Genomic DNA, 10,687 nt, shown 5'->3' with positions numbered 1-10,687 from the left:
ATTTATTGATTCCAAAATAAGTACAAGTAGATATCAAAATATGAGTAGCTTAATGTTAACGGTTGTAATTTTGATATGGGCACTCAATTCCACCAAGGTATTTTCAACCAATGGTGGGAACCTCACTCAAGCATGGATCAAAATCACTTTGGGCTTGCTATCGGACAATTTTATAGAGAACCACAACAACAATGACAACAACAACCCTCTCTACCAGAAAGATGGGCTAAGATGGATGACACGCTTCAACAGTTCATACAGATGTCTGATTCTCATCATAAAAACAATCAGGCGGCATTCAAAAGGATATGGAGCCAGCTTGATCACATAATTCAGAAGCTGGATGATCTTGGGAGTGACATGAAGGCTAACCCTAGAGAGGAGTGTAACGCCGTTATCACTGAAAGTGGCATGGTTTTAGATGAGAGAAAAATAGAGAGAAAAGAAGAAAAAAGTTTAAGTGAAAAAGAGAAAGATGTAGACGAAAAGAAAGAAAAAGAAGAGAGTGAGAGAGAAGAAAAGGAGAGGGAAGAAAAGAAAGAGGATGAGAGAAAAATAGAGAGAGAAGAAAAAGAAAGTTTGAGTGAAAAAGAGAAAGATGAAGAGAGAAAAGAAAAAGAAGAGGTTGAGAGAGAAAAGAATAAAATTGAGAAAAATCTTCTGTACCCTAAGGAGTGTTCCAAAAAGGAAAAAGAGAGGGAAGAAAAGAAAAAGGGAGAGAAGGAGGATGAGAGAAAAAAGAAAGACTCATACGATTCTTGGTCTTACCATTTTATATTACTTGTCCGATTTGGTACACTTGTCAATCCATCAACACTTAATAGCCAATAGTACATTTAATCAAACTATCAAAAGATTTAAACAGACTTAAAACCCGTATTTTGATTCAGACATATCCATAGAATCCTTATCAGTTCAGGATACCATGGGGCAGCCATTTCAACAAACTTCTTCAACCATTGTCTGTTAAGCCAGTTTTGGAATGTAAAACCTTCTCTTCTAAAGAAATTTAGTTTATATACTTATGTGTGATTATTTTCCTCATCCTCTAGTTGTCAATGAAATTATGAGTGTTGTCATCACTGATCCACCCTTCAAGATTCGGACCACGATAGATATTCTTCTTCCCGATAGTCTTGAATCTTTTAATTTGCAAGGAAGATGATGCCATGATGTAGTGTTTGTAGTGATATGGATTTCAGAGTAAATCAGAGAGTTAAGCTTTTAAACTAGTCTCAGATTTTTAAAATCAGAGTAATACTGGAAACTGATTAATCTATTACATTACTAATGCAATCGATTAAAAGTCGTGAAAACATTTTTCAACCAATTTTACTCTGCAGACAAGCAAATATCATTCACACACTATCAGTACTCAATCACAGATTAAAAATGATGCATGAATTTCAGATATAACAACTGTTACCGTTTGTGATACTGAAGAGAATTTTGATATAACCATTGTAATTCCTCCTTGAGTGTTGTTTGCTTCTAGTTCAGCTTACTTTCTTGCAAAACTTTCAAATGAACTTGGGGCCTTTCATGTTAGTTGTCGAAGTTGGTTCTTTAGCAATATATTTATACTTTCCTTTTCGAACACCAACTTTCTAATAATAAGCTTATCATTTTCAACTTATATTGAACTTGGGGCCTTTCTTATATTTGTAAAGCTTGATCAAGTTCAATTTTCAACTTATCATTTTCTTCAACAAGGTTATTGATTCTATATTCAAAATCTTTTCTTTCAGAGTTTAATCGATTAACCTTGTATTGAAGTTTCCCTGCTTCAGCATGAAGTTCCTGAAACGCATCCAGTAGTTGATAGTACCTATCCTCAATAGGCTCGTCTTCGAAATTACTGCTACTGCTTTCTGAGTTGACTGATCCAGCCAGGAGACATAAGTTTGTCTCCTCCTCTAGGCTTTGGTCATCTTCTTCACTTGAAGATCCTCCTAAATCACAATCCTCCCATGCTATGTAGGCCTTCCTTTGCTTATTCTTCCTTTTGTCCTGATTGTACTTCTCATCAGCTTTTTGTTTCATCTTCAAGTCTGGACAGTCATGTTTGATGTGTCCCTCCTTTCCACCTTCATAACATGTAACCGTTGAAGCTTTTCCTTTCCTTTTTCCTCCTCTTGAGTTACCTGCAAAATCAGATTCAATATTTCTAGATTTCAAGAATTTAGTGAATTTCTTTACCATCATGTTTAGCACTTCTTTTTCAGGCGCATCTGCATCAGAATCAACATCATATTCATTTCTCTTGAAGGCTTTCTTGCTAGTTGCTTTGAGAGCTATTGAATGTTTTTGTTTAGATTCCTCTTCTTCTTTAAGTCTACCAAGCTCCAACTCATGTTCCCTAAGCTTACCAAAGAGTGTAGCCATATTCAAAGTGGTTAAATCTCTTGATTCAGATATAGTTGTTACCTTAGGTTACCAACTCCTATTCAGGCTTTTCAGAATCTTTATGTGGATCTCCTCTTTCTCAAAAGATTTTCCAAGGGCAATCAGATGGTTTACTATGTGGGTGAATCTATACATCATAGATATTCGCTCTAGTCTTCATTGTGAACATCTTGTATTCCTGGATTAGAGAATTCTTTCTAGCTCTTTTTACCTCATCGGTTCCTTCATGAGTTACCTCAAGAACTTCCCTCATTTCTTTCACACTCTTGCATGTTGACACCCTGAAAAACCCGTCAGGAGTATGTGCAGAGGAAATAATATTTCTAGCTTTTATATCATACTATGCACATTTATTCTCATCTTGATTCCATTCAGAAAAAATTTTCAAAACAGTTTTTCGACCAATGGTTTTTGTAGGCTCAAAAGGACCATTTATTACAACATCCCAAACCCCTCTATCAACAGACTCAAAAAAATTTCATTCTGATTTTCCAAAAAGGATAGTTTTCTCCTACAAACAGAGGGGGTCTTTTTGTAGAAGCACCTTCTCCAAAGGTCTGAGAAACTATAGTCATTGATAAACAAATTTTTAATCCCCGAAAACAGAGTCAAAAACTTGTTAAGACCTCGGCAAGTGTACCGAATCGTATCAAGTAATAATAAATGGTAAGACCAAGTATCGTTTCCCAAGAGACTCACGACACTAAAAAATTATGTGATTACTCAACTAATTAAGACTCTAAAGAACAAATTTAAGGGTTTTTTTGAATGCAAATGCAATAAAAGTAAACATGAATGAATTTCATCAATTGAGGCTAAACACAAGAATGAATGGATGAAGTTGATGATATTGTTGTTGGGTTTAGATTTCACCTAATTTACTCTCATGCATATATGAATTCATCTTCTTCATTAATGCTAATATCTCTTTCTAATTTGCCTTAAATCCGATGTCTCGGTGAAGAAAGCCTACTCCTAATTACTAGTTCATAATGTCTTGTATCCCTAGCAATTAATCATGCATTACATTAGCGCAGAAGCTTAAGGGCAACCGATCCTCCTATTCCTATGTCTAGGTAATATTGTTTTCGGGAGAATTTCCCCAGTTCTAGATTTTCTCGTATGTGTCCATATCGACAAAATCAAGTATGTGTCCATATCGACAAAATCAAAGATCATGCAATTGAATGAGTTAAACAAAGCTTGCATAGAGTATAGAGGAAAAACCCTAAAAATTAATGAAGTAAAGCATATATATAATCAAGAATCAATTCAATACATGAGAGTTTAAGAGGTTACATCTTTCGCAACAGCAAATAAGGTTTAGTTCTCCATCGTCATGGAAGAACTAGATGAACAATGGAATGAAAGAATGGAAGAAATAGAAAAACCCTAGAAAGAGAAGAGGAGAGTTGTCACCATCCCCAAATGTACCCCCGAGGGGTGAAAAGTGTGTTTATGTGCTCAAGCCATCAAAAGATCCAATCCCTAGGACGTCCAAGTCCTTAAATAGAGCAGAAAAATAACAGTAAACAGGTCCAAGCCCAAAACAGATCATAAAAATAGAATAAAACTAGCCCAAAACACGCGTCACCGGCGCTCAGTGGTAGGTGTGACACTCAAATGATGCTCAACGGTGGCGCGCAGGCACGAAGCAGAAGAAATATGACACTAAAAATGGCGCTTAGCACCCCTTTTCCGCTCAGCGCAACTTTTCTGCACTCTGGTTGACTTTTCTGCACTCTGGTTGACGTTTCTGCATTCTGGTTCACTTTTATGCATTCTGGTTGACTTTTCTGCATTCCAACCATTCGGTACTTTAACTCTTGTTTCAAATCATTCAATTAGCCTACAAAATCAAGGGAATCTAGCACAAAACCATTAAATTCACCTTTAACTCTCTTATTCACAAAACTAAAGCAAAAACATGAGTTCAAGCAAGCTTCTAAGTCAAAAAGGTTGTTTTTAATATCAAAATTAAGTATAAAAATAACGGTTTTTCAACCGTTATCACAACCCCAAACATGAAACTTTGCTTGTCCTCAAGCAAAAACAAAACCTAGCTGAAATAAAATAATGATACTACAATGGTCTAGCACACTAAAAAGCATTTTTCTCTTAGGACAAGTAAATCACTCATGAATGCTCATCATAAAAAGATTAGTCAAGATATAATGATGCTTTAGCCAATCAAACTTCAACTATGGTGCTCACATAATCAAGACATACACAAAAGATTCAAACCTCATGAATAATTGATGAACAAATCTTAAGGCCCCAAAAACGAAGTCAAAGACTTGTTAACCCTCGGCAAGTGTAACCGAATCGTATCAAGTAATAACCTGGTAAGACCAAGTATCGTTTTCCCAAAGGACTCACGGCCTAGACAGTTGTGTGGTTTGTTGATTAGCTAAGACTTGCAAAACCGATTGATTAAGAATTTAATGCAAATACTCAAAAGTAAATATGTATACATGTATTGATCAATGGACAAGAAGAAACAAAACACGTGATTTGAATTATATGGATGAATATGTTGTAGGGGTTTATCAATTTCATCCTATCCACTCTCTTGTATTTAGGAATTCATCAATCTTTGCATTAATGTTAATGCCACTTTCTAAATTACTTAAAACCCGATGTCTCGGCGAAGAAAGCCTAATCATAATCACTAGTTTACAATGACTTGTCTCCCAAGCAAATAATCATGCATTATAATGGTAGAAACTTAAAGGAAACCAACCATCATACTCTTATGTCTAGGTTGGTAATATACTGTTGGGAGAGATTTCTCAGATCTAGATTTCCCCGTATGTGTCCATATCGACAAAACCAACGATCATGACATCGAATGAGTTAAACAATGCATGCTTTGAGCAAAGAGCAAAAATCCTAACATTAAAGAAAGAAAGCATGTATCATAAAGATGATTTTGAAGAACAAATTCCATACAAGAGACTTTCTAAGGATTTACATTGATTCCCCAACAAAAAAATAAGTTTAGTTCACCATATTCATGGTGAAACTATATGAAATACAATGAAAGAATGAAAGATAGAACCCTAGAAAGTTGAGAAGGGAGCCTTAGCATCCAAAATCCTCCTCCAAGGGGTGAAAGAATGCGTTCTTGCTTCGTTCCAGCCAAAGATACAAACCCTAGGACGTCCTAAAGCTTATATACTATTCTAAAAAATACAGAAAATTAGGCCCAAGCTCATAAAAGTGCCACTCAACGGTAGTAGCGCGTTTCACTTCTTCCCCTTTGATAACAGTTGAAAAACTGTTATTTTCATGCTTGAAATTGATACTAAAAGCAACCTTTAACACTTAGAAACTAGCTTGAAATCATGCTTTTATTCATATTTTCATAAATAAGAGAGCTGGACAGGTATATGCTTGATTTCAGTGTTTTTGTGCAGGTTTTAAGGTGAATTTGGTGAAAGAAGTGAAGAAGGAGAGAGATGAAATCAAAAAAGACATAAAAAAGTGCAAAAGGAGAAGCCGCAACTGCCGCTCAGCGGCAGTTTACCGCTGAGCGGCACTCAGAAGCTCACGGGGGATCCGCTGAGGGGCAAAATGGCCGCTGAGGGGAAGAAACCAACTCACGCACTTACCGTTGAGCGGTACTTTACCGCTGAGCGGCACACTTATAGGCTTGGGCCTAAATTTTCTACAATTTTAGAATAGTATATAAGCTTTAGGACGTCCTAGGGTTTGTATCTTTGGCAGAAACGAAACAAACACTCTCTCTTCCACCCCTTTGAAGAAGGATCTTGGATGCTCAGGCTACCTCTTCACCTTTCTAGGGTTTTATCTTTCATTCTTTCATTATTATTCATCTAGTTTCACCATGAATATGGTGAACTAAACCTTGTATTGTTGTTGGGGAATCAATGTAATCTTGTGAAACTCTCATATATGGAATTTGTTTTTACATCTTATATTTAAGACCTATGCTTTCTTTGATCATTAGTTATGGTTTTTCCTCTTTGCTCAATGCTTGCTTTGTTTAACTCATTCAATGCATGATTATTGATTTTGTCGATACGGGAACGTACAGGGAAGTCTAGATCCGGGGAATTTCTCCCAATAGTATATTGGTTGCCGTTAAGCTCCTGCACTAAAAGAACTAATTATTAGGAATGCTAGGAATCGTATGAACTCGTAATTAGGGATAGGCCTTCTTGCAAGGTAATTTAGAGAGTGGCATTAACAATGATGAAAAGAATGTTGAATTCCTAAAGTATATGAGAGTGGATAAGATGAAATTGATAACCCCAACAACATACTCATCCATATATTCCATTGAAGTGTTTGTATTTTGTTTTAGCCATTGATCAAATTCATGCATACATGTTTATTTTCTGTTTTGCATATTAAACTCCACTTATTTCGTTCTTAAGTCTTAAATAATCAACGAATCACATAACTAAACTAGGCTGTGAGTCCTTTGGGAGAACGATACTTGGTCTTACCGAGTTTATTACTTGAAACGATTCGGTCACACTTTCCGATGGTTAAACAAGTTTGTGGCACCGTTTTTTCGGTGTTCATAAATTTGTCATCAAGTTTTTGGCGCCGTTTTTCGGTGTTCATAAATTTGTCATCACCCTCAACGCCAGTTTTCCCCTCAACGGTGCCAACGGGTACTGAAAAGTGTCGCTCAGTGGTAATTGGCGCTGAGCGGTACTTGCTGATACTCAAACTCAAAGGTGTATATTGAGATGACACTCTTACACTCTACCATCACAATGTCACATGAATCAACTTTGCCTTTCATTTAACCACTTATCAAACACATTCACAAGCAAGTTATCATCACAAGGACTTTTCAAGGCTTGTATTGAGGCTAGGCTAAGAAGAAAATTGGCTTTTCTAGACAACAAAATTCCTTGACTTAAGAGAGTGCATAATTCATTTATTCACATTAACAATAATCTCTCTTTCTCCTTTTATGTGAGAAACCAAATCTTCAACTTATTCCCAACTTTCCTTTCATTGAGCTCAACCTTTTCTTCTCTTTTCTTTTTCTTTTGCTTTTTGCTTTTACTCAATACTCTTTGACAAAGTTATTTTCGGTTTCTGATAACAGTTGAAAAACTGTTATTTTTATGATTAAAATTGACACTAAAAGCAACCTTTACACTTAGAAACTAGCTTGAAATCATGCTTTTCTTCATATTTTTAGAAATAAGAGAGCTGGACAGGTTTATGCTTGATTTCAGTGTTTTTGTGCAGGTTTTAAGGTGAATTTGGTGAAAGAAGTGAAGAAGGAGAGAATTGAAATCAGAAAAGACAACAAAAAGTGCAAAAAGGAGAAGCCGAAGTCACCGCTCAACGGCAGTTTACCGCTGAGCGGCACTCAGGAGCTTGCGGGAGGTCCGCTGAGGGGAGAAAACAAGTCACGCACTCACCGCTGAGCGGCAATTTAATGGGCTTGGATTTGACTTTTTGTAATTTACGAATGATATATAAGCTTTAGGGTTTCCTAGGGTTAGGCATCTTTGGCTGGAACGAAGCAAACACTCTCTCTTCCACCCCTTTGAAGGAGGATCTTGGATGCTGAGGCTTCCTCTTCACCTTTTTAGGGTTTATTCTTTCATTCTTTCATTGTAATTCATCTAGGTTCACCATGAATATGGTGAACTAAACTCTGTATGTTTGTTGGGGAATCAATGTAATCTTGTGAAACTCTCATATATGGAATCTGTTTTTACATCTTTTAATTAAGACTTATGCTTTCTTTTCATCATTAGTTAGAGTTTTTCCTCTTTGCTTAATGCTTGCATTGTTTAACTCATTCGATGCATGATTATTGGTTTTGTCGATACGGGCACGTACGGGGAAGTCTAGATCCGGGGAATTTCTCCCAATTTTATATTGGTTGTCATTAAGCTCCTGCACTTATGAACTGATCATTAGGAATGCTAGGAATTATATGAACTCATGATTAGGGAGAAGCCTTCTGGAAAGGTACATTAGAGAGTGGCATTAACAATGATGATTTGACTGTTGAATTCCTAAAAATATATGAGAGTGGATAAGATGAAATTGACCCCCAACAACATATTCATATCTATATTTCATTGAAAGTGTTTATCTTTTGCTTTTTGCCATTGATCAAAATTCATGCATACATGTTTATTTTCTGTCTTGGATTTTAAACCCCAAATATTTCGTTTGTAAGTCTTAGTTAATCAAGAAACCACATAACTAAACTAGGCTGTGAGTCCTTTGGGAAGAACGATACTTGGTCTAACCAAGTTTATTACTTGAACGATTCGGTCATACTTGCCGATTGAAAACAAGTTTGTGACATCATAATTTGGTGTTCATAAATTTGTCCATCAAGTTTTTGGCGCCGTTGCCGGGGACTCTGGTTTAACTGGTTAATTTGTGTGATTATTGATTATCTTTGACTTATTTTTTTTATTTTATTTTTCTGTTTTTATTTTATTTTTTTTCTGTTTTTATTTTTATTTGTATTTTATGATTTTATTTTATTTTCTGTTTTCTGTTTTTCTGTTTTCTGTTTTTATTTTCTGAATCTTATATCTTCTATATCTTTTTGTGCTAACCAAATCTTTTCTAGGGTTTTGTGTTCTTGTGTATGCAGGAGGCAATTCGAACTAGGAGCAAGAAAACAACAGAACCTCTGCTTGAAGGATTAGAAGACAGTAGACGGAGGAGAAGAATCAGAACATCTAGAGAACTTTTCCTCCTCCGGAAACTCTGTTGCAACCATCACCACAAGGTTCTGACAATAGCACAGAAAATATGGAGAAATAATATCAGAAGAACTCTTGCTGATTACACCAATATAGCTGGACCTCAGCACTTTAACAGCATAGCTAGACCTAGAGTCAATGCAGCCATGGAGGTCAAACCAGCACTGATCCAACTGGTGAAGAGCAATCAATTTAATGGGTTATCTCATGAAAGCCCATATGAGCACCTTACTACATTTAATGAAATTTGCAACACAGTGAAAATCAATGGGGTGCCAGACGAAGCATCAAACTTAGTTTGTTTCCTTTCTCATTGGGAGGCAATGCTAAGCTTTGGTTGAATTCTTTTCCAGAAGGAAGTTTCACAGAGTGGGAAGCAGTGGTAACAAAGTTTTTGAACAAGTACTTTCCACAATCAAAGGTGACAAAAGGCAAGCAAGAGATATCTTCATTTAAGCAGGGCATGGAAGAATCACTGGGGCATGCATGGGATAGATACAAAAGTCTGCTAAGAAAAACACCCACGCATGGCTTTGAAGAACAGGAAGTAGTCTTAACTTTCCTTGGAGGGCTTGGTTCACAAACCAAGATGATGCTTGATGCCTCAGCAGGAGGCAATATTAAATGGAAAACTCCAGAGGAAGCTATAGAAATCATTGACAACATGGCTACTAGTGATAATGAGCTCACAGTGAAGAGGAGCTCCTATGCAACAAAAAGGGGTTCTCCAATTACAGACACATGATGCCTTGCTAGCTCAAAATAAAATTCTAACTCAACAGCTGGAGACTCTGACTAAAACTCTTGCACAATTACCTAAAGAGTTGAAAACTGCTGCACAGGTACAAACCCAGTTGTGCGAATTATGTGGAGGTGATCATATCAATGGTCAATGTGCTTTTCCAGTGGAAGCCTTGGAGGATGTTAATTTCATGGCTAATCAATTTCCATACCGTCAAGGGAATTACAATCAAGGGTGGAAACCACATCCAAGCATTGGTCAAGGACAAACTGGGCAAGCAAATCAATATAATAAGCAGCAGCAACCAACCTTTTGGCAACAGTTATCTATGCTTAATGAAAGATCAACAAGGTTGGAAGAAACTCTTCAGCAATTCATACAGAAAACTGAATCTTCTCAAAAGAGCACTGAAGCTGCTATAAAGAATTTGGAGATTCAAATGGGTCAGATTACCAAGCAATTGGAAGAAAGGCCAAATAGAAATTTTGGGGCTAATACTGAGGTTAACCCTAGAGAAGAGTGCAAAGTGGTAAAGAGTGTGAATGAAGAGATAATTGAGTTAGAAGAAGGAGAAACAGAAGAAAGAAGAGAAATAGAGAGCAAAAACAATTTTCCTTTTCCAATAAATCAAGAGAAACAAATGGACTTCACAGAATTATTCAGAATGGTGGATAATGAAGCACCTTGGGAACAGATTTACAGAAAATTGCAGTTTACACAAAATCTGATGAAGAAATCTCTACAAAGAAGAGACGTAGAGATGATGAGGCAAAAGAGTGTATAACTGTTAAGAAAGAGTCATTCCCTCCTA

Source organism: Vigna umbellata, chromosome 4, assembly GCF_029865625.1.
Source record: "Vigna umbellata cultivar VRB3 chromosome 4, Vumbellata_1.0, whole genome shotgun sequence".
NCBI lineage: Eukaryota > Viridiplantae > Streptophyta > Magnoliopsida > Fabales > Fabaceae > Vigna > Vigna umbellata.
This window is presented reverse-complemented; position numbering follows the sequence as displayed.